Consider the following 20,946-nt stretch of genomic DNA (forward strand, 5'->3'; position numbering starts at 1 on the left):
AGCCAATGCCAGGTACCTCATCTAGTATGAAATAAAATTAAGTCTGTTTTGTAGTTCAGTCAAGAAAGTTGAAGAAAAAGGACTTTCAAAACATGTAGAAAACAGTTGTGATCGTGTCCCATACATTTAAGTATAAATCCATTTGCTGTTATTACCATCTGTTCACAAAGACAACGCAGCAACATTTCGTCGGGCAATTACAGTGTTACAATTTACGGTCAGTGAGGGTGGCAACAATCGGAGACAGAACATTCTACACGTAGTGGTATCGACTTTAGCGATAAGTGCTAGGAAGTCGGTGGTAAACCTCTCGCCTCTTTATTATAGCTAGTCTATTGGAGGTTCATAACACACCACTTACGTGGTTTGCCAGTTAATAAAAAGACATGGAAATCTGCGGCCCGAGGTGCCACATCATATTGTTAGTTTTGGCCCTTGAGCAAAAAAGTTTGACGACCACTGTATTAAGCGGAAGTTTTTTCTTTTTAGTACCGTTGTTTTAGCCTATATTTGCTCTTCTTTCCCCATGCATTTGTTACAGTGATCTTTTGTAAACAGAACTCTACCTTCTGCACGCTGAATTTATGTACAGTATTACACTGTCAGCAAATGTATTAGTAATTTTATACGTAATATTTACCAGTAAATCTATTACATTTTTAATTGCCTTGTAGAAGTAATTTCATGCTTACTTTACTGTAAAATGCTTTTGTTCAACACCTGTATTTAGCGCCCTCTACAGCCCAATTTGTCCTATCTTTGTAACAGTTGACTTAAGTCTCTGGCATGATGTACACGTAACTTACGCAAATATTTTATCTTATGACGCCTACTACAATTTCATGTTGACAAGAGACCCTACCTCTGGCATTTACTAGCGAGCATTCATTCTGAAGTACGATATACAGGGTGATTCACGAAGATATGCAAATATTTTAATATGTTGTTCTAATAGTAAAACTAAAGAAAGAAGTTCACATAAACATAGGTCCGCAAATGTGTCGTTACGGAGTTACAGTTAATTTTGCCTGAAATTTAGCAACTTCGCTGATACGAAGCCATCGCAAAACTGTACGGCGTTAAAGTAAAGCACGATTTCCATTTACTTTGTTGTTATTGATCTGGTGAATCTAATAAAACACGCCCCAGCCGTGTATCTGCAGTAGTTTTCCACAACATCCAGAGAAGCAAAGATTATTATACAAATAAATTTGTTTACTATCTATTAAGAATGTAGAAACGTTAATGTCATTGTTGGCTACCGTTAGTGAACTGTTTCAGCCGTTTTCTAACCTTGAAACGAGATAGTTTCCTGTATTGTTCAGTTAAAGAACATAATAGCAACAGGGTATTTAAGTGAAACCACATAGTAACTGTTGTAGTTTGTAGATTACTTATGAAATAAGGATGCCTTTCAAATTTACGATAGAGGAATACGCCGATGTGGTGTTTATTTATTGCAAATGTGATGGAAATGCTACGGCTGCAGTTAACAAATATCGCCTACGTTATCCGACTCGGAGGATTCCGAATGCACGAACCATTAGTGGAGTATTTCGAATGTTACGGGAGACAAGTTCGCTACCTAGCGTTCATAATCAGTACCAGCGCTCGATACATAAAAACGATAATGGGGATATTATGGATGCTGTTCAACGTAGCCCGATACCAGCACACGACGTATCTCTCAAAGATTAGGCGTTTCACAGTCTATGGTATGACGTACACTGAAGTACAATAATCTCCATCCTTACCATAAACCTGCGCTTGGAGTCGTGCAGCCGGTTAAATACTAATCGGCGGTTACACAAATACATTTTAATGACTGATGAGGCACAGTTCACTCGAGATGGTATAAACAATTTACATAACGAGCACGTATGGTCTGAAGCAAACCCACATGCAACAGTGCAACGCAGTTTCCAGCAGCGATTTAACATGAATGTGTGGTGTGGTATAATCAACACATACTTTATTGGACCATTCATTTTCCCAGACGTCTAACTGGCGAGGCATGCTTACAATTCCTTCAAGAAGAAATGCCCTCTTGCTCGAAGTTTTTCCACTTGCTACGCGATTGCAAATGTATTTTCACCAACCCCGTTACTGCACATTTAAATGAACATTTTCCCCAGAAATGGATTGGACGTGTTGGTACACGTTTTTGGCCACCCAGATCGCCCGATTTAACACCAATGTATTTTTGTGTGTGGAGATGGATGAAAGACATAATTTATGAGGAAAAAGCCATTACTTGCTCGCATTATGAAAGCTGTAGACGAAATTAAGAACAACTCCATGAAACTGGAACGAGCAACAAAATCTGTTCATACAGGTGCAGCTAAAGGCATTGAACTTCATGGAGACATTTTCGAACATTTATTGTGAATGTATTGTGAAACTGTATGTACACTGTATAACTTCCTTAACACTGAGCTTTGTTTTTTTCCGGTTTAACATGAATTCACGTATGCCATGGTATTAACAATAGCAGATTATCTGACACATTCATATAGTTTCAGTTAACGTTAGTACCAACACTTTTCCAAAATTAAATTCTCTACAATTTCTGTTGAAAACTTGCTGCAATTGCCAGAAATTTAAAAAACAAATTGGGCCACGTAGTTAATAAATTAAAAATTGCTTCTCTGGATGTTCTGGAAATTTACTGCAGATACACGTCAGGGACATGTTTTATTAGATTCACCAGATCAGTGACAACAAAATAAATTGAAATCGTTAGGTTAAACCTCGTACAAGTGTGCGATGGCTTCATGTTAGGGAAGTTGCTAAATTTCAGACAAAATCTTTTATTAGCCGTAATTAAACATTTGCGGATCTATGTTTAAATGAACTTTTTTCTTTAGTTTTACTTGTAGAATAACATATTAAAATATTTGCATAACTTGGTGAATCACCCTGTATGTAATCTGGGTGCTGTCTAAACCCCTGGCTTGGGATAATTCTTGTTTTGTCAGTTTTGTATATGACAAGAGCCACTTGGCTTCATCTAATCTAATGCACCATCATGTGAAGCGAGTAAGATTCCTCACAAATATTTTTCTATTAGTATTTTGTTACGTTTGTAAAAATAGTTTTGTAACTTGATTGTCTACATTTTAGGGCCTCTTTAGGATGAGAAAACCCTATTTTACATTTACGTAGTTCTGTTTTTGGTCTTTCTATATTTTCTTATGAAGATGAGATGAACCTTTAATTGCAACTGACTGGCTTAATTTTAGAACTTCTTCAACTCTTTAAAATGCTTGGAGGCGCCGGGTATCGATCCCGGTACCTCTCGCATGCTAAGCGAGCGCTCTACCATCTGAGCTACGCCCCCCGTTGGAAGTTGACGCTCGCACAGGCTTTCGGATCGCCAGTGGTGGCGAAGCCGGTAATCAGATTCCACGAACCAGATGCGGTTTGCAGTTGCTGGCGCGAAGCCAACGGCTGCCATGCCTTATAAAGGCGCTTCTGCGTGACTCATTCGCGCCGCTTAGGGTTGCAGCTCAAGACACGTTATTTGGCCGTTGAATTAGTAAACGGACATGTAACGGACTGGTTCAGACTATTTAGTATCGTGATATTTGAGTTTACTGTATATGAAAGTTAACCTACAGAGAAGTTGCGGTTTTAACCTACAGAGAAGTTGCGGTGTCTCTGACAACGCTAAAAAGAAAACTGAGGCCTCTCTCTCTCTCTCTCTCTCTCTCTCTCTCTCTCTCTCTCTGACCCTTAGAGAGGCTGTAAGTTTAGGAGAGGCAGTGAGCAAGAGAGGCACCGCACACACAAACACACACACACACACACACACACACACACACACACACACACACATCTATAGAGCTTAAGGCCAAAACTCTTCGTAAAATTTTACTGTAAGTTGTTCGTGTCTGAACATTAGACAGAAACTATAAATCTGGGTGAACTTGAATTCTTGTTGCGTGAGCTGCATTTGACGATGCAGTGGCTACTGCTACCGATCACTGGAAAACTTCGTCACGCTACGAAAATTAGCGTGAATTATGTTTTTATTTTGACAAATTTGGGAACTGTAATAAGCTAGTACATTATTTAAAACGAGATATAAGTCATATTATGAAATAAAATTACATAACGTGTTATCAAAAATTTGCTGCATATCATCATCGTTGGTGTTCTGCCAAAAGGCAGGTTTTCACATGGTAGTTCTCCAGGCTGTCCGGTCTTCTGCCATTCTCTTCAGGTCCGCATAATTTCCTTTTCCCTTGTGTTGTCTATCATCTTGTATCTCCTTCTCCCACAAACCAGTCCTTCCAAAGCATCTGCTATCAAGCACTTCCTTCTCAATGAATGTCTCAACCAGTTCTTTTTCCTTTCTCTTATAATCTTCAGCAGACATCTCACCAACCCTTTCCAATACTCTTTCATTACTCACTCTTTCCACCAGCTTATTCTCTCCGTTCTCCTCCACATCCACATCTCAAATGCTTCTAACCTTTTTTCATCCTCTTGTTCCCGCCTCATATAGTGTCACACTCCAGACAAAACATTTGTCAAGCCTTTTCCTTAGACCTTTATCTAATTTGCCACATAACAGTCTTTTCTTTCTGTTGAGTGCCTCCTTCGCTATGGCAGTTCGAGTTTTCACCTCCTGGTAACATCTCAAGTATTCAGTTACTGTGCTTCCAAGATAATGCACTTACTTGGCAAGTTTTAGATTGCCCTATTTTAATAATGGACAGTCTGGATCTTGTACTGATGACCATACTCTTTGTTTTTGCTGTATTTATTTGCATCCCATATTCCGCACAAGCTTCATTCAGATTTTCAGCATGTTATTCACTGTCCGCTCAAATTCTCGCGACTAATACCATGTCATCAGCAAATCTTAAATCTTCTATTCTCTTTCCACCAATACATATTCCTCTTTTCCCATCTAAGCCTTTCGCAATAGTCTCTTCAGGGTATGTGTTAAACAACAGTGGGGAAAGGCAACAACCTTCTCTAACACCTCGTCCATTACTGTTTCCTTCCGACATTTCTTTTCCAGTCCTTATCCTTATTTTCTGGTTGAAATATAGATTCTGCATCAGTCGTCTCTCTTTCCAGTCTACTTTCCTCTTCAAAATACCCATTGGCTTGTTCCACTGAACTCTTGTCAAAAGTCTTTTCTAAATCTATAAAAACAGCAAAGATTTCTCTACCTTTTTTCCATTTATCTTTCCCCTGTAGTTCTTAACAGGCCAATAGCATTTCTTGTTTCTTTTCCTCTTCTAAATCCGAACTGCTCCTCTGCAATCCCTCTATCCAGCTTGCCATATAGACTTTTATTCAACACTCTCAGCAACACTTTAGTTGTATGAGAAATTAGACTGATGGTCCTATGCTCTTCACATTTTTTAATGTTCTCTTGTTCTCTGGAATTTCAGCTGTCCACATCGAGGTATAACAACAACACCTGTCGGCAGCTGAGGTTGTCAGTTAGTCATCATTTATTCCAGGGAAAAGCTGCACGGTCATCAACAGTAACTGTTCTTTCGAGACCTAGTTACTGTCTTCGTATATACTCTTGTTCTCTGTTGGTATCATAACTGTTGCAAAGAAGTCCTCAGGCCATTCTCCTTTGTCATATATCTCATTACAGAGGCAGACTATTTTTTTTCTTGCCTTCTTTCCCAGACTATTCAACAGTTCTGCTGGCAAATCATCAATTCCACATGCCTTCCTATTCTCCTTTCCATCTTCCGGCACATATTCCTCCTCCTCAACCTTAATGTCGCTTTGTGTTTCATCTCCCTTATACAGACATTCATGCTATCTGTTCAAAGCCTCCTGTGGTTCTTCTGCTATAGTACTATCCGCTCTTTCTGTTTCCATGTTATTCCTCTTTCTTTTGCGTTCAAATTTCATCGCATTTCTGTTTCATTTATTTTCCCCTTGCTTCTTCAGTTCCTCTTCTTAATTCATTATTCAGATTCCTGTACCTCTTTTTGCCTTCTTCAGTTTCTACATTTTTGTACTTTCTCCGCTCTTCCATCATTTTCAACATTTTTTTGTTATCCAGCTTTTCCTGGTACTTTGGGATACTCTAATTCCTAGTTCTTCTTTGGCAGAATCCATGAGTTCTTACCTAATTCTATCCATTTGTCATTAACACTTTCATCGACATAACCTGTTCCCCATTTTTCCATAAATCTGTTTTCCAAATCTGGTGCCTTTCCTACCTCTTTGAGTCTTTCTATGTTTGTCTTTCTTTTGCTTTACTTCTCCAGACTTTTTTTACCTTCACTTGTATTTTTCCCACTATTAGGTTGTGGTCAATTTATATCCGCTCCTGGATAAGCTTTGGCTTCTTCAGACAGTTCCTAAACCTTTTTTGTGTCAGGATGTAGTCCAACTGATATCTTTCCCTATTCAAATTTGATATCCATGAGTAACGTCTCGTTTTGCGGTGTTCAAATAATGTGTTGCCCACTGCTAATGAATTTTCTTTACAGAACCTAATTAGTCGTTCACCTCTCTCATTTCTTATTCCTAATCCAAATTTTCCTACTGTATCTTCATCCTTGCCTTCACCCACAACTGCATTCCAGTCCCCCATGAAGATAATGCAGGAATTTCTGTTTTCTTTCTCGACGAGTTCTTGTATTTTCTCATAATATTCTTCCACTTCCTCATCTCCATGCTGGCTGGTTGGCATATATTCCTGTATTAACACCAGATCTTTGGAACTACCCTTCAGTCGTATCACCATCAGTCTTCCATCAATGTGTTGTACCTTCATTACCTTATTTTTCAGCTTTTGCCCTATCAATATTCCTACTTCTTTTTCACCACTCTTTATTTCCCCCGAGTAAAAGAAGGAACTTATTATCTCCACTTTCTGTTCATTTCACACAAACCAATGGCATCTAATCTGTTCCTTTTCATCTCCTGTTTTGCATTCTCTAGCTTTCCTGCTTGTAGTAGTATCCTCACATTCCATGTTCCAGTCCTTAGCTTTCCTTCCTTTCTTGTCCCTTTCGTCCTTTCAAATATGTCTACTCTCAATGTGTTCCCCTCCCAGAGATCCGAATGAGGGGAAGTTTTAACTCCGGAATCCTTCACATGTAGAGACATACCATGTACTGCTTAGGAATGTAATGTGGTGGTTTCCCGTTACTTTCCACATAGGCAGTAGGTTGCCCAGCCTAAAATCAGCCGCTCACTATTAGGTCAGACGCTGTCTGTAGCCGCCCCTCTGGGGTACAGTCGCTACTTGTGCTCTTTTTGTACCCTAAGAGAAAAGGTGCCTCTTCCGCAAGCTTCATCGTTGCGAGCGCCCTACCATCTTTTACAAAAATTTTAAACATTAATAATCTACACAAAACCTGTACACATTTATTCATTAATAAAAGTAGTATTATTATGTTGTTATACGCCACAGAAATTACTTTTAAAGTCTTGATATTAACAGATCTCAGGCGTACAAAGGACTATGACAAATGAACTTACAAGCATCGCAGTGAAAGTTTTTCTGCTTGCTTCAAGGAGCTCCAGGAACGTTGACAACTGTGTATGGATACCCAAGGTAACTCTTTCGATAGGAGCTGGCATCAATACTTTTTTTTAATCAGTCCTACAATTTTTCTGGCAGATGAAGTATTAGGAGAAGTGATGTTGTTTTTCAGCTACTTTTACTGGCAATGTTGCACTAAAGCAACGTGCGTGTTTTGTCTTGTCCTTCAGATTTGCTTTCAAACTACAAATAACATCTCATTTTACAAAGGCAGACATTATTCCACAAATAAATTGCAGGTACACTTACATTTTCAAAGATGTACCGCGTAAACGACATAAGAATTTAGAACACTACACAGCTGAGTCATTACGTGCACTCAAAAACAAACGCGCCTTTGTCAACAATAAGAACAACAACGTGCTGAATCGTGTTCGGAGAGTATTAACAGACAACAACGGTGACAAGAAGTGGCCCGTACTCGAGACGTCCGTCCACAAGACAATAAGAAAGAACATTTTGCTTGAGAGCAACATAACCAAATATATGTCACTGCTACTCAAATTTGTATTTCGTAAGTTATACGAATCTCTCAAGCATTTTGTGCGTAAGTGATAAGTATTTGACACCCATTATAAAAGTTTAATGGAGGCGCCGGGTATCGATCCCGGTACCTCTCGCATGCTAAGCGAGCGCTCTACCATCTGAGCTACGCCCCCGACGGGCGGTATTGAGCTGTGGCGCTCCTTCCACAGAACTGATACGCTGTCTTGGCCTCGGTCTTGCTTCCTTTATCTCGGCGTAGCGTTATCTCGTTTCTTTGCATGCGCCAACCGAAAGAAAGAGCTGGTGCATGGAACGTACCACGTGCACTACGATGCACAATAGGCTTCATGCGCAGGCGTGCTGGGAATGGTGGACGTCACTGTCGAACCTCTTGTCTCACCGCAGAGCATGGAACTTTACAGGCTCATGTTTAAATTATCGTTAGGTATCTATATTCTCTGGGTACAACTCGTCCCGAAACGTGAATAACCAGTAGCATTTCAGGGAACCAAGAACCAATAAGATTGCTTCGTTTGGATGAGCTTATGTGCCGTCTGGCGGGGATTTTCGTAATTCGGTATCTTCTGTGTTCTGTTGGCGCTGTGGTAAACATAACGAAAGCTGCATATTCACATGTGAATCATTGCGGGAACTATTTATCAGCAAATGATTCATGGAACAGTGTATTTTGTCACTGCAGTTATTTTTTGTGAAAAAGGTCCATATTTCCAATACGTGATTGTTAGTATTGCTGGTATCTGCTTCTGGAATACTGACGTGTTATGAATGTTTACCGAAATTTTTTTGTAATTTTTAGAACAATTTGCACTGAATAATTATCTTGACAAACACTGTTGCTTGCTGCAATTAAGTGTGTATTTCGTCTTAACTGATCATTTAGTGACACGAAAACGTGAAGTATGGAAATTATGGTACACATCACAGGCGGACACCATAGCATCAATGCCCATTCTCTGTTCTGCATAAAGTTCATTGTCAGTTGTTGCGTGGTGCAGTCTTTGCCTTGACCGCTGAATTTACGAAAGTCTTTTTAACGATACGATTGCAGATAAATATTTGTGACAAGCAAGAATATAAATGTCATTGCTGGTCGTTTCAGTCGCAGCAATTTAATCTGTGCTCTTAGATTCCTGCCCAACCAAACCCTCGGAAATCGTGACATATTCGGAATAAACAGCAAAGTATTCCTAACGAGCTAAAATACAGAGTTATTACAAATGATTGAAGCGATTTCACAGCTCTACAATAACTTTATTATTTGAGATATTTTCAAAATGCTTTGCACACACATACAAAAACTCAAAAAGTTTTTTTAGGCATTCACAAATGTTCGATATGTACCCCTTTAGTGATTCGGCAGACATCAAGCCGATAATCAAGTTCCTCCCATACTCGGCGCAGCATGTCCCCATCAATGAGTTCGAAAGCATCGTTGATGCGACCTCGCAGTTCTGGCACGTTTCTTGGTAGAGGAGGTTTAAACACTGAATCTTTCACATAACCCCACAGAAAGGAATCGCATGGGGTTAAGTTGGGAGAGCGTGGAGGCCATGACATGAATTGCTGATCATGATCTCCACCACGACCGATCCATCGGTTTTCCAATCTTCTGTTTAAGAAATGCTGAACATCATGATGGAAGTGCGGTGAAGCTCACCCTATTGAAAGATGAAGTCGGCGCTGTCGGTCTCCAGTTGTGGCATGAGCCAATTTTCCGCGGGCTACGCGTGAAACTTGCCCACACGCGTTCAACCGTTTCTTCGCTCACTGCAGGCCGACCCGTTGATTTCCCCTTACAGAGGCATCCAGAAGCTTTAAACTGCGCATACCATCGCCGAGTGGAGTTAGCAGTTGGTGGATCTTTGTTGAACTTCGTCCTGAAGTGTCGTTGCACTGTTATGACTGACTGATGTGAGTGCATTTCAAGCACGACATACGCTTTCTCGGCTCCTGTCGCCATTTTGTCTCACTGCACTCTCGAGCGCTCTGACGGCAGAAACCTGAAGTGCGGCTTCAGCCGAACAAAACTTTATGAGTTTTTCTACGTATCTGTAGTGTGTCGTGACCATATGTCAATGAATGGAGCTACAGTGAATTTACGAAATCGCTTCAATAATTTGTAATAGCCCTGTACATATCATTGCTGATCGTATCACTTGCATGAGTTTCATTTTTTAATCAGACTGTAATAACAGAATCGAAAAAAACCATAAAATCCAATATGGAGTCTCAGCGACTGGACCCGAATGCCGTGGTATGCTACTCGTTATTATTGTTTCGGCCGAGCTGTTCGTAACGGTAAGTCATGTTTAACCCTACCAATAACGACGGTTGAAGGAGCAGGAGCGGGGAGGAGAGGGGGTGGGGATACTTTACGCCCATCTTTTCTACCAGGTTCTGCAATTGTTTTAAATTTTTTCCGTTGAACTTAATCAGAAAATTTAAGTGTAATCGATGTGATCATGAAGTCTGTCTCTGCCCCTGCACGTCAGTGTCGGTTTAAAAAGTATGTTGATAACTCAAATCTAAAAAATAATTAACGAAATAGATTTGAAGAGATGGGATTTGTTATGGCTGCACCAGGATGTGGCCACCCAACAACAGTCGCAATTGAGGTTGATGAAAGAAACAAGAAACTAAAAAATGAAAAATCAGAGAAGTGTAACGTTACAATAATATTTTTAACTCGTAACAGACAAGATACCGTTACAGTTCACAAGATTTCGAGCAAGCGTGACATCATTTTGACGTCACACGCTATGTCGAAGACGAAAAGAGCTGTCTAGTGACTTTCGCGATTGTTTGCTTCACAATAGGTGACGGAAACCTGATTTTCTAGACGATTAACATTCATGTCAAGCAGAGAGAACTGGAGTTAACGCTTTTTCTTTACTGCAGTGTATGTTAACCTCGAAGTTACATCTTTTATAAATGTGTAAATTTCTGCTCTGGGTGCATTGGGCTGTGTGTAAGGGGGATATTAAAGTGTTGGCAAGATTTTCAGAAACCTACTGAAAAAGTGGTACTATTTTCCCAAATATGCCTTCATCAGCGCCGAAAGTGCGAAAAAAAAAAGGCTGGAGCCAACCCACACTGAATCCAATAACGTATATATTTGCGCTCTAGTTCCAACACAAAGTAGTTCTCTTCAAAATCCATCAAATCCAAGACCATCAAATGTACATTCGTTGCGCAGATAATATTACAGCGAAGTAAATGTATTGTCTTACATTTGACTTGAAGAGCCAAGCAAATTAAGTAGGTGATTACATGAGCATTACGTTGCTGTTGTAAATATTTACCAAATACGGTTTTAATGCGTTACCAGTGTTTTCTGGTTTATGTATGGTACTTCCATTTAAGTTTACGATAAGTAAAAGTTGCATTCGTAAACAATTACGGACTAATACTAAAATAGAACATAACAGACATAAAAATTTCCTGTCAGCACAGGAGGGAATTGCATGACTACTTGAAGTATATTACTGATCCCAATTTTATTGACTGTTTCAAAAGCTTTAAGAGAACTCTGTCAGAAGTTATTTAGAAAGTAAAAAAGAATTGGGAAATGACAAACTTTTTTGTGAATCTAGGAATAAAACTAAAGCAACCTGGCAGGTTATTAAAATAGTATTGGGTGCCAGTCAGATAATGACAGCAATATCAAACTGAATGAAAAACGCGGTAAACTAACTGATTCGCAGCAATTGATAAATACACGTCACATCAATCAGCCAGACTGTAAGAGAGTAATGTACATAGATATTCATGTAAAGACGTTTTTATGCATTCAGTGACACCTGAGGAACTATTTAACATTATACAGTTGTTATTACCAACAAATTGTGATAGGGTATTATTAATTTACTCTTTCTATAAAATTAACAGCTCCTTAGGACGACTTGTGGTTTTATACAGTTGTTGTAAATAAAATCAATAAAAGTAGCGTACTTTAAACTTAGGATGTTACATCGTGCTTTGTGAACATGATCTGCAGCAAGATTAAAATAAACACATTTCTTACATACGTAATTTCATTACCACCGCTCTGTGAGAACATCTATTTCTAAAACGAAGGAGACAAAGCTTTTTTACTTCCATTACGCCGCTCGATTTTGGTGTCCAATCTTTGTGCCTTGAATTTACAAGCTACCTTACACGCCGATCTATGTCTGAAGGAAACCGGCAAAACTTATAGCGCCCACATCTGCTATTGTTTGAGCAGTTTGGAACTGCGCAGCTAACCATTTGGCGCCGCGGAACAACAAAATGAAGAAAAATTCACTGATTCACTTTCCTACGCCACGCGAAGCTTGCAACACTGTCCTCGGATTGGGATTCAAAATGGTGGATTGTTCAGCTCGGTATATCCAGTTCTTTAGTGGGACTCAGTAGCAGACTGGTGGTTGAGAGTCATATTTTATTAGACTTCGGTTACACGTATCTTCGTTGACAATGTGGGGCAGTCGTGCCCATCTGTGGCGCAGCCCCATCGACCTGTCGTCCGCACCTACTAGAGGGCAGCAGGTTGCATCCTGTGCATGGCAGTCTTCCCTCGTATCAACTATGGCCAGCAGGTAGCTGTCTTCAGCGCCCGTGAAGAGGTACACCCATCAGGGCCCTGTGTTGTTGATTCCAAGCTGGGCACTGGCCGGTGGTCCGTCAGTGGGCCAAGACCATGACATTGGCGTTTCTTCTTCTTCCTGTGACTGCATTCTGCTGTTGAGCACCCGCATCTAGGCCATTCAGGCCCAGCCTGCAGTATTGCCGGCCTCTGTGACTGAGCGGTTCTAGGCGCTTCAGTCCGATACCGCGCTGCTGCTACGGTCGCAGCTTCGAATCCTGTCTCGGGCATGGATGTTTGTGATGTCCTTAGGTTAGTTAGGTTTAAATAGTTCTAGGTCTAGGGGACTGATGACCTCAGATGTTAAGTCCTATAGTGCTTAGAGCCATTTGAACCTGCCTGCAATACACTGTGGAGACGAGGGAAGACTGCCATGCACAGGATGCAACCTGCTGCCCTCTAGTAGGTGCGGATGACAGGTGGTTGGGGCTGAGTCATCAAGGCCATAGGCAGACGTAGTGCAGAAGGCGGCTGGCCCAACTTGTTCTCTAACACATGGCTGCAGTTGGCGGTGCCTAGTTATCTTGTCATCTAGTATGGTCACGGCTTCGTGATGGTACTGTCAGACTCCGAATGAACACGCTATTTACAAGGGTCACTCCAAAAGAAATGCACACTATTTTTTAAATCCATATTTTATTCTACATGTTTGAAAGTTTTACAGTGTGTAGATACATTCTTTAGGAACAATATTTTCATTTCTCCACATAATTTCCATCCCTCTCAACTGCCTTACGCCATCTTGGAACCAGCGCCTGTATACCCGACCGGTAAAATTCTGGACCATCCTGTTGGAGCCACTGTTTGGCAGCGTGCACAAAGGAGTCATCATCTTCAAATGAAGAGAGTCTTTCAGTTTCCCAAAGAGATGATAGTCACATGGAGCCAGGTCAGGACTGTAAGGCGGGTGTTTCAGTGTTGTCCATCCGAGTTTCGTGATCGCTTCCATGGTTTGTTGACTGACATGTGCCGTGCATTGTCGTGCAACAGCAAAACATCCTGCTTTTGCCGATGTGGTCGAACACTACTCACTGTCAGTCGAGGTTGAAGTTTCGCATATGCATCAGAATTTATGATGGTTCCACTTGGCACGATGTCCACAAGCAAGAGTCCTTCGGAATCGAAAAACACCATAGCCATAACTTTTCCAGCAGAAGATGTGGTTTTGATTTTTTTTTCCTTGGGTGAATTTGGATGATGCCACTCCACTGATTGCCTCTTCGTCTCTGGTGAAAAATGATGGAGCCATGTTTCATCACCTGTCACAATTCTTCCAAGAAATTCATCTCCACCATTCTCATACTGTTCCAAAAGTTCGCTGCATACCGTTCTTCTTGTTTCCACAAACCTATTTTAACGCCAACACTTTCAGTATTCTGCAAACACTTCCTTCCCCGATCCCAACGTAGCGTCACAATTCGTTCACTGTGATGCTTCTATCAGCAGTCACCAATTCGTTAACTCTCTGCACATTGTCTGGAGTGTGTGCAGTACGAGGCCTGCCGCTGCGAGGACAATCCTCAATACTGCCGTGCCCGCTTTCATCACGTAACCTGCTTGCCCAGAGACTTAACTGTACTGCGATCGACAGCAGCATCTCCATACACCTTTTTCAACCTCTTGTGGATGTTTCTCACTGTCTCGTTTTCACAGCACAGAAATTCTATGACATTATGTTGCTTCTGACGAACGCCAAGTCTAGCAGCCATCTTGAAGACATGCTGTGACGGCGCCACTCACGGGAACAGGTTGAACTAGTTTTGAAAACAAGCTGTAAGGATGTATCTACACGCTGTAAAACTTTCACACATGCATAATGAAAACTGTGTTTTTACAAAAATAGTGTGCATTTCTTTTGGAGTGACCCTCGTATGTGGTTCTGGGGAGCAGTTGTTGCACTATTACCCAGCCCCCGACCACATAGCTCATAATGTGGTTCTTGCCCTTCTTTTGTTACATCACCCTGCCCACTCTGACCATAACCACTGCGTAGTGCAGGTTTTTCCTATCGCGGATAGCCCATCTTGCAATCATGTTGTGTACGTGTTGCTATAAACTGTGTGTTACCACACTGTGCATACCAGTCAGCAGTAGCTAATGCAATACTTGACGGCCCTCACAAATTCCTAAAAGTTTCACTTAAAACTAAGTAGTGTCGCTACATTGCTCCTCTCCATGGAGAAGACCCATTCCCCTAGGTCTTGCTCAGTACCTACTTCCACTGTTGATCTGTAACATAAGTGGCACACTCATAAGATTATATCAAACTCGCATTTTAAACACAATGCATTTACTACATTAACTTTTACAGCCACTTCCCGTCTTCCTTAAGCTCTATGAATTCATTCTCCATCTCTTGCATAGTGGATACAGTCCACTAGAACCTGGATTACCCACGGCTTGGGTTTCCAATCTGCTCACCGTCTCATATACAGGGTTATTACAAATGATTGAAGCGATTTCACAGCTCTACAATAACTTTATTATTTGAGATATTTTCACAATGCTTTGCACACACATACAAAAACGCAACAAGTTTTTTTAGGCATTCACAAATGTTCGATATGTGCCCCTTTAGTGATTCGGCAGACATCAAGCCGATAATCATGTTCCTCCCACACTCGACGCAGCATGTCCCCATCAATGAGTTCGAAAGCATCGTTAATGCGAGCTCGCAGTTCTGGCACGTTTCTTGGTAGAGGAGATTTAAACACTGAATCTTTCACATAATCCCACAGAAAGAAATCGCATGGGATTAAGTCGGGAGAGCGTGGAGGCCGTGACATGAATTGCTGATCATGATCTCCACCACGACCGATTCATCGGTTTTCCAATCTCCTGTTTAAGAAATGCCAAACATCGTGATGGAAGTGTGGTGGAGCACCATCCTGTTGAAAGATGAAGTCGGCACTGTCGGTCTCCAGTTGTGGCATGAGCCAATTTTCCATCATGTCAAGATACACGATTCCTGTAACGTTTTTTTCGCAGAAGAAAAAGGGGCCGTAATCTTTAAACCGTGAGATTGCACAAAACACGTTAACTTTTGGTGAATTGCGAATTTACTGCACAAATGCGTGAGGATTCTCTACCGCCCAGATTCGCACATTGTGTCTGTTCACTTCACCATTAAGAAAAAATGTTGCTTCATCACTGAAAACAAGTTTCGCACTGAACGCATCCTCTTCCATGAGCTGTTGCAACCGCGCCGAAAATTCGAAGCGTTTGACTTTGTCATCGGGTGTCAGGGCTTGTAGCAATTGTAAACGGTAAGGCTTCTGCTTTAGATTTTCCAAACTGTCGGCTGTGGTACGTTTAGCTCCCTGCTTGCTTTATTCGTCGACTTCCGCGGGCTACGCGTGAAACTTGCCCGCACGCGTTCAACCGTTTCTTCGCTCACTGCAGGCCGACCCGTTGATTTCCCCTTACAGAGGCATCCAGAAGCTTTAAACTGCGCATACCATCGCCGAATGGAGTTAGCAGTTGGTGGATCTTTGTTGAACTTCGTCCTGAAGTGTCGTTGCACTGTTATGACTGACTGATGTGAGTGCATTTCAAGCACGACATACGCTTTCTCGGCTCCTGTCGCCATTTTGTTTCACTGCGCTCTCGAGCGCTCTGGCGGCAGAAACCTGAAGTGTGGCTTCAGCCGAACAAAACTTTATGAGTTTTTCTACGTATCTGTAGTGTGTCGTGACCATATGTCAATGAATGGAGCTACAGTGAATTTATGAAATCGCTTCAATCATTTATAATAGCCCTGTAAATAAAAGTGACGCAAAGCAATGTCAGAGTCACTGTGGCGCTAGGAATTGGGACACTCGAGGCTAACGTTACCCATTGTACCATTCTGACACTGTTCAGTGTGCTGCATTAGCTGTTGATTACCCTCGCTGTGTGCTGTCATCTGAGTCAGTGAATGAACTATACTTGGTCCTCAGGTGTCGTTCAATAATGTAAATTTTGCTTCGGCAACATGTCTAACGGCTTGTCTCTCCAGTACAGCTGCAGTTGCGTTATGTTTAAAAGAGTAACTCCCTTCATTGTAGCTGGTAAATGAAATGTGGATCCCAAAAATCATACATAGCTCCATTAATCAACAACACACTGTCTCTTAACTCTTAAGTGTTTGCCTTAAATGAGCTTCTCTTGTTCATAGCAACTTGCCACCACTATTATATCGTCAAGCACCAGGTATACCCAATGAATACATGCTTGCTATCAGTACGGCTTTGGTTGCATCATCTTAATGGTTACCACCTTACATTGACGTTTCTTTAGCTAACCCTCGGTCCTTACCGTATGCTGATCTCCATCTTTCATTATCTGTAACACACCATCCTCTTTTATCTGCACAAACTTCCCCACGCTTTTCAGCCTTACTGTATAGGCGTGCACTGTGTAACACCTAACAGTGTGCGCTTGTCTGCCATCAAGCCTTCACTGACACATACATCTGTGCACTACCCATTCATACTTCCACAGTAGCTCCATGGTACTGGAAAAATAAGTTCTGACTGCTAGGCTCTGCTACTAATTGTCGTTCAGATGGTAATTGTTTCTGCACTTCCCTAACCCCTTCGGACATTGTTCGGGTGACAATACAACGAACTCAATTGCCCATGTAGTGCCTGATGAACGGTTTCCTCCAAGCTCGTTAGCTCCGCTCTTGCATTCCAGATACTATCTCCCAGTGACTGCAACAATCTTGTTAGCGTTATTCTTGCATCTAACACTTTCATCCACGCTTGAACCGCCTCTAAGTCCCAGTTTACGGTACTAATTGATCCCCTGGCGTAATCCATTTCCTCTCTAGCTAGTTGTCAAAGCATGCATGTGTCATGCAGCGCGCCATTCCCCAAACTTAATCCGTGTGGAATGTCACTCTACAGTTGCCCGATTTCTTTCGCCAATTCCGTTGTGCCTTCAGCTGTCTTATTCAGTTCACTCACTTCGTTTGCATCCGCTGTCCCAAATATTGTCTTGAGTATCCTTCCTCCCACATCTAACTGACCTGTTTCTTCCGTCTGTAATTTGTACGATACTACTCTTAATAGTGCCAGCATCCACACCTTCGACCACAGTACGCCTCAAACAACTTCTTGTGCTCTTCTGACAACTGCTCCAGCGCTGTATTACTACTTGCTGACTGTTGTAAACCCGAAAACATCTCTTCCAGCTTCGTTATTTCGTTCCGTAGTTCCCAAACACTAAATACCAAACTCATCGTCCGCTTGAGACTAGACAATACCGCATCCTGCTGCCTGGAAAACAAAACTCCTCCGTTCAGGAGATGATCTCGCAGTGGCCATACTCTGTCTGAGGCAAAAAGGTACAGCACCGCCAAAACTAACATTCTCGGTTCCTCACCCCGCCCGAACTGAAACCTGAGGAAAGGGACCGTTATCATTTCCCCTCCGCCCAGAAACCTGCTTCTATCTCTGAGCAGCATTTCTCACACAACAATTAAAGATAATCCTTATCTTCACATAAACATATGTCAACACACGATTACTTTAACAGTGTACATAACACAAAAAATAAAGCCGCAGGAGTCATAAAATATAAAACATATTGGCTGCCTCCTTGGCCTTAAGGAATATGGTATACTAGGTACACGGTCCTTCTGTTGCTCACTTCTCTGCTACTTATTTTTTGCTCTTTTCTTTCGTTCTGCCGATATTCCCCCTGATATCGATCCTACTGCACCCTTGAATAGTCGTAAGCATCTGGCATATACAGTCGTTGACCTCAGTGGCAGCTGTAGCTTCAAATTCACAGGTGACGTGGTTTCAAAAAATTGGGCGTAACTCGTCATTTTTCACACCAACTAACATTGTCAGAGGGGGAAAGACGTCATAAGTGAGCGATAAAAATCTTAGGATTGTCCAGTGATCAAACCCGAGACATTTAGATTTTTTGTTTACCGCAGCTCTCTAGATAAGCTGGTAAAAGAAAGAGAAGATCCGGTCAGAATAGCAGGACCATGTTTACGTCTGAGACAGAGACGGAGAGGATAAAAGTGTACGTTTGCAGTAGCCTTAAGATCAGTAAGCTCTCAGACACAAACCTGCGACTCACTGTCGCAATGCTGCAACCCATATGAGTTCGTAGCATTGCATCTCGAATCCGGTGCTTGCAGTACATTATTTCCCAGGCATTATGAATTCTACGCGAAATGGGATTCTCAGACCCGGCATTGCGGAAGATTGCCAGTGCGGACATGAATCAGAGACAAGCAACAAGTAAATACCGCACTGTGTCACCATGCAATGTACAGTCTAATAAGTTACCGCATAGCACATATTGCATAAATGGCTTAATGCATGTGCAGTCACCCAGTGAGTGTTTTATAGTGGTATTGCGGCAGTATGTTCCCTCTAAGTATGGAGTGTAACTGCAAAGAAATTGTGCAACTTACAGGTTTTTACAAAGAAAAAAGCAGAAATTGTGGTATCCTAAGGACAATAAATATCACATAAAAACAAAACTAAATGGTGACTGCCATTGGGTCGCCAGTGATTTCGCATGCGAAACCTATGAAGCGAAGAACAATATGCATACATCGATGACAATAGCAGATATATCTTGAAAATCTTGAACAGGTACATGAAATTCATAAAGGAATCTGCCGCTGGCAAAAAGTTTGCTTGATATTGCAGTTGCGCAATCTGTGGCCATTATTCGTGGTTCATATACAACAGATGTTAAGTCTTCGAACGACAACGGGAAAGACGAAATTCAACTGTTCAGCAATAAATGCGGCATTTGCAGTCTTGACTTGCTCCAGCTGCGAGGTTGTGTCGCTCCAATTTGAACCACTATGCACGGCGTGGCGTAGCTCCGTCCAAAATAAGTGAGCCTGAACCCTCTACTCCTTTGACGTACCGACAACTGGGCAGACTGCGTCCTTTTCGGGGCGGGCGCTGATAACCGCGCAGTTGAGCGCCCCAAATACAACATCATCATCATCATCATCATCATCGCAAATGTGATGTGCAGGGAATGCCCTACTGTGGAAAGCTGTATGAAACTCCTGAAAGAATCATCTCCATCACGTCTGGCGCACTTGCAGCAGTCAATCGGTTTCATAGCTATAGCGATTCTGAGTCAGTGACATGAACTGGTGAGATTATGTCAGCACTATGCGCATATCTCTCTTGCCACTTGCATTACCGTTATTGAGAGAGAGAGAGAGAGAGAGAGAGAGAGAGAGAGAGACCAGCCTCAGCTAGTGTTCTGTTTTCAACAACTAGTGCAGTATCAACATTATGTTGTTAAGTTCACACTTCAAACGCTGATGCGATGCTATGGCAATTTCTGTCAGTGAGTTCACTTTCATCGCATTAGACAGTGAAATGTGTACTGTCGTCGGTTTTTATGATCACAAATTATGATAGATTACAAGATGGGAGCTTACTATTGGCATAGGTCGAAACCAAAAGCGCGTTTGAAATACGTTAACACTGTGTTCATTCTCGAGCCCTCCAGAACATTGAAAGGTACATAACCAATAAATACATAAACACAGTGTATTTCAGTAATGAAGTAATGCTAAACATACGAAACTATCATTATTCCTAGCTATTCATTTTCCACGCTTCCGCCGTATATAGTTTCAAAGCCTTTTTTTACACTCTTGTTCAGAAAAAAAACAGAACACCTTGAACGAATAGGGATAGGACGTTCATTATCACAGGACATGTGCATTAGTACGAGGGTAATCCCAAAAGTAAGGTCTCCAATTTTTTTATAAGTACATAGACCTGTTTATTTCTACAATGGTTTACATCAATTTACAGCTTGAACATTTAGCTATTTTTCGACATGATCACCATTTCTGTCAATGCATTTTTGTAGACGCTGTGGCATTTTTTGTGTGCCCATGTCATACCAGCTCGCCGCCATGCCGTTCAGAAAGTTATGAACCTCTTCTTTCACCTCGTCGTCGGAGCTGAATCGCTGGGACCACAAGTAACGATGACAGGTACTGTGAGACTCTGAGAAAACTCAAACGGGCAATCCAGAACCGTAGAAGAGGAATGTTGAGCAAGGGTGTACACATTCTCCATGACAACGCTCGCGCACACATCGCTCAGCAAACCGTTGCTCTCCTGCAACAGTTTCAGTGGAACATAATCACCCATCCACCCTATAGTCCTGACCTGGCGGCCAGGGACTATCACCTGTTCTCTAGGTTAAAAGAGCATTTGGCCAGAAAGTGATTCAGCTCCGACGACGAGGTGAAAGAAGAGGTTCATAACTTTCTGAACAGCGT

The 20,946-nt window shown here is 41.7% G+C and overlaps 1 protein-coding gene and 2 non-coding genes across 4 annotated transcripts in view; 1 reads left to right on the top strand and 2 right to left on the bottom strand.

Annotated features, from left to right (window-relative positions):
- The window catches only part of LOC126481519 (tyrosine-protein phosphatase non-receptor type 13-like), a 450,882-nt gene that overhangs the window by 355,533 nt on the left and 74,403 nt on the right, over positions 1 to 20,946 (top strand). The window lies entirely within an intron of this gene.
- Trnaa-agc (transfer RNA alanine (anticodon AGC)) lies at positions 3,268 to 3,340 on the bottom strand. The gene has a single exon. It is a non-coding gene; the product is annotated as a tRNA-Ala (tRNA).
- Positions 8,127 to 8,199, bottom strand: Trnaa-agc (transfer RNA alanine (anticodon AGC)). Its single transcript has one exon. It is a non-coding gene; the product is annotated as a tRNA-Ala (tRNA).

This window comes from Schistocerca serialis, chromosome 1 (assembly GCF_023864345.2).
Source record: "Schistocerca serialis cubense isolate TAMUIC-IGC-003099 chromosome 1, iqSchSeri2.2, whole genome shotgun sequence".
NCBI lineage: Eukaryota > Metazoa > Arthropoda > Insecta > Orthoptera > Acrididae > Schistocerca > Schistocerca serialis.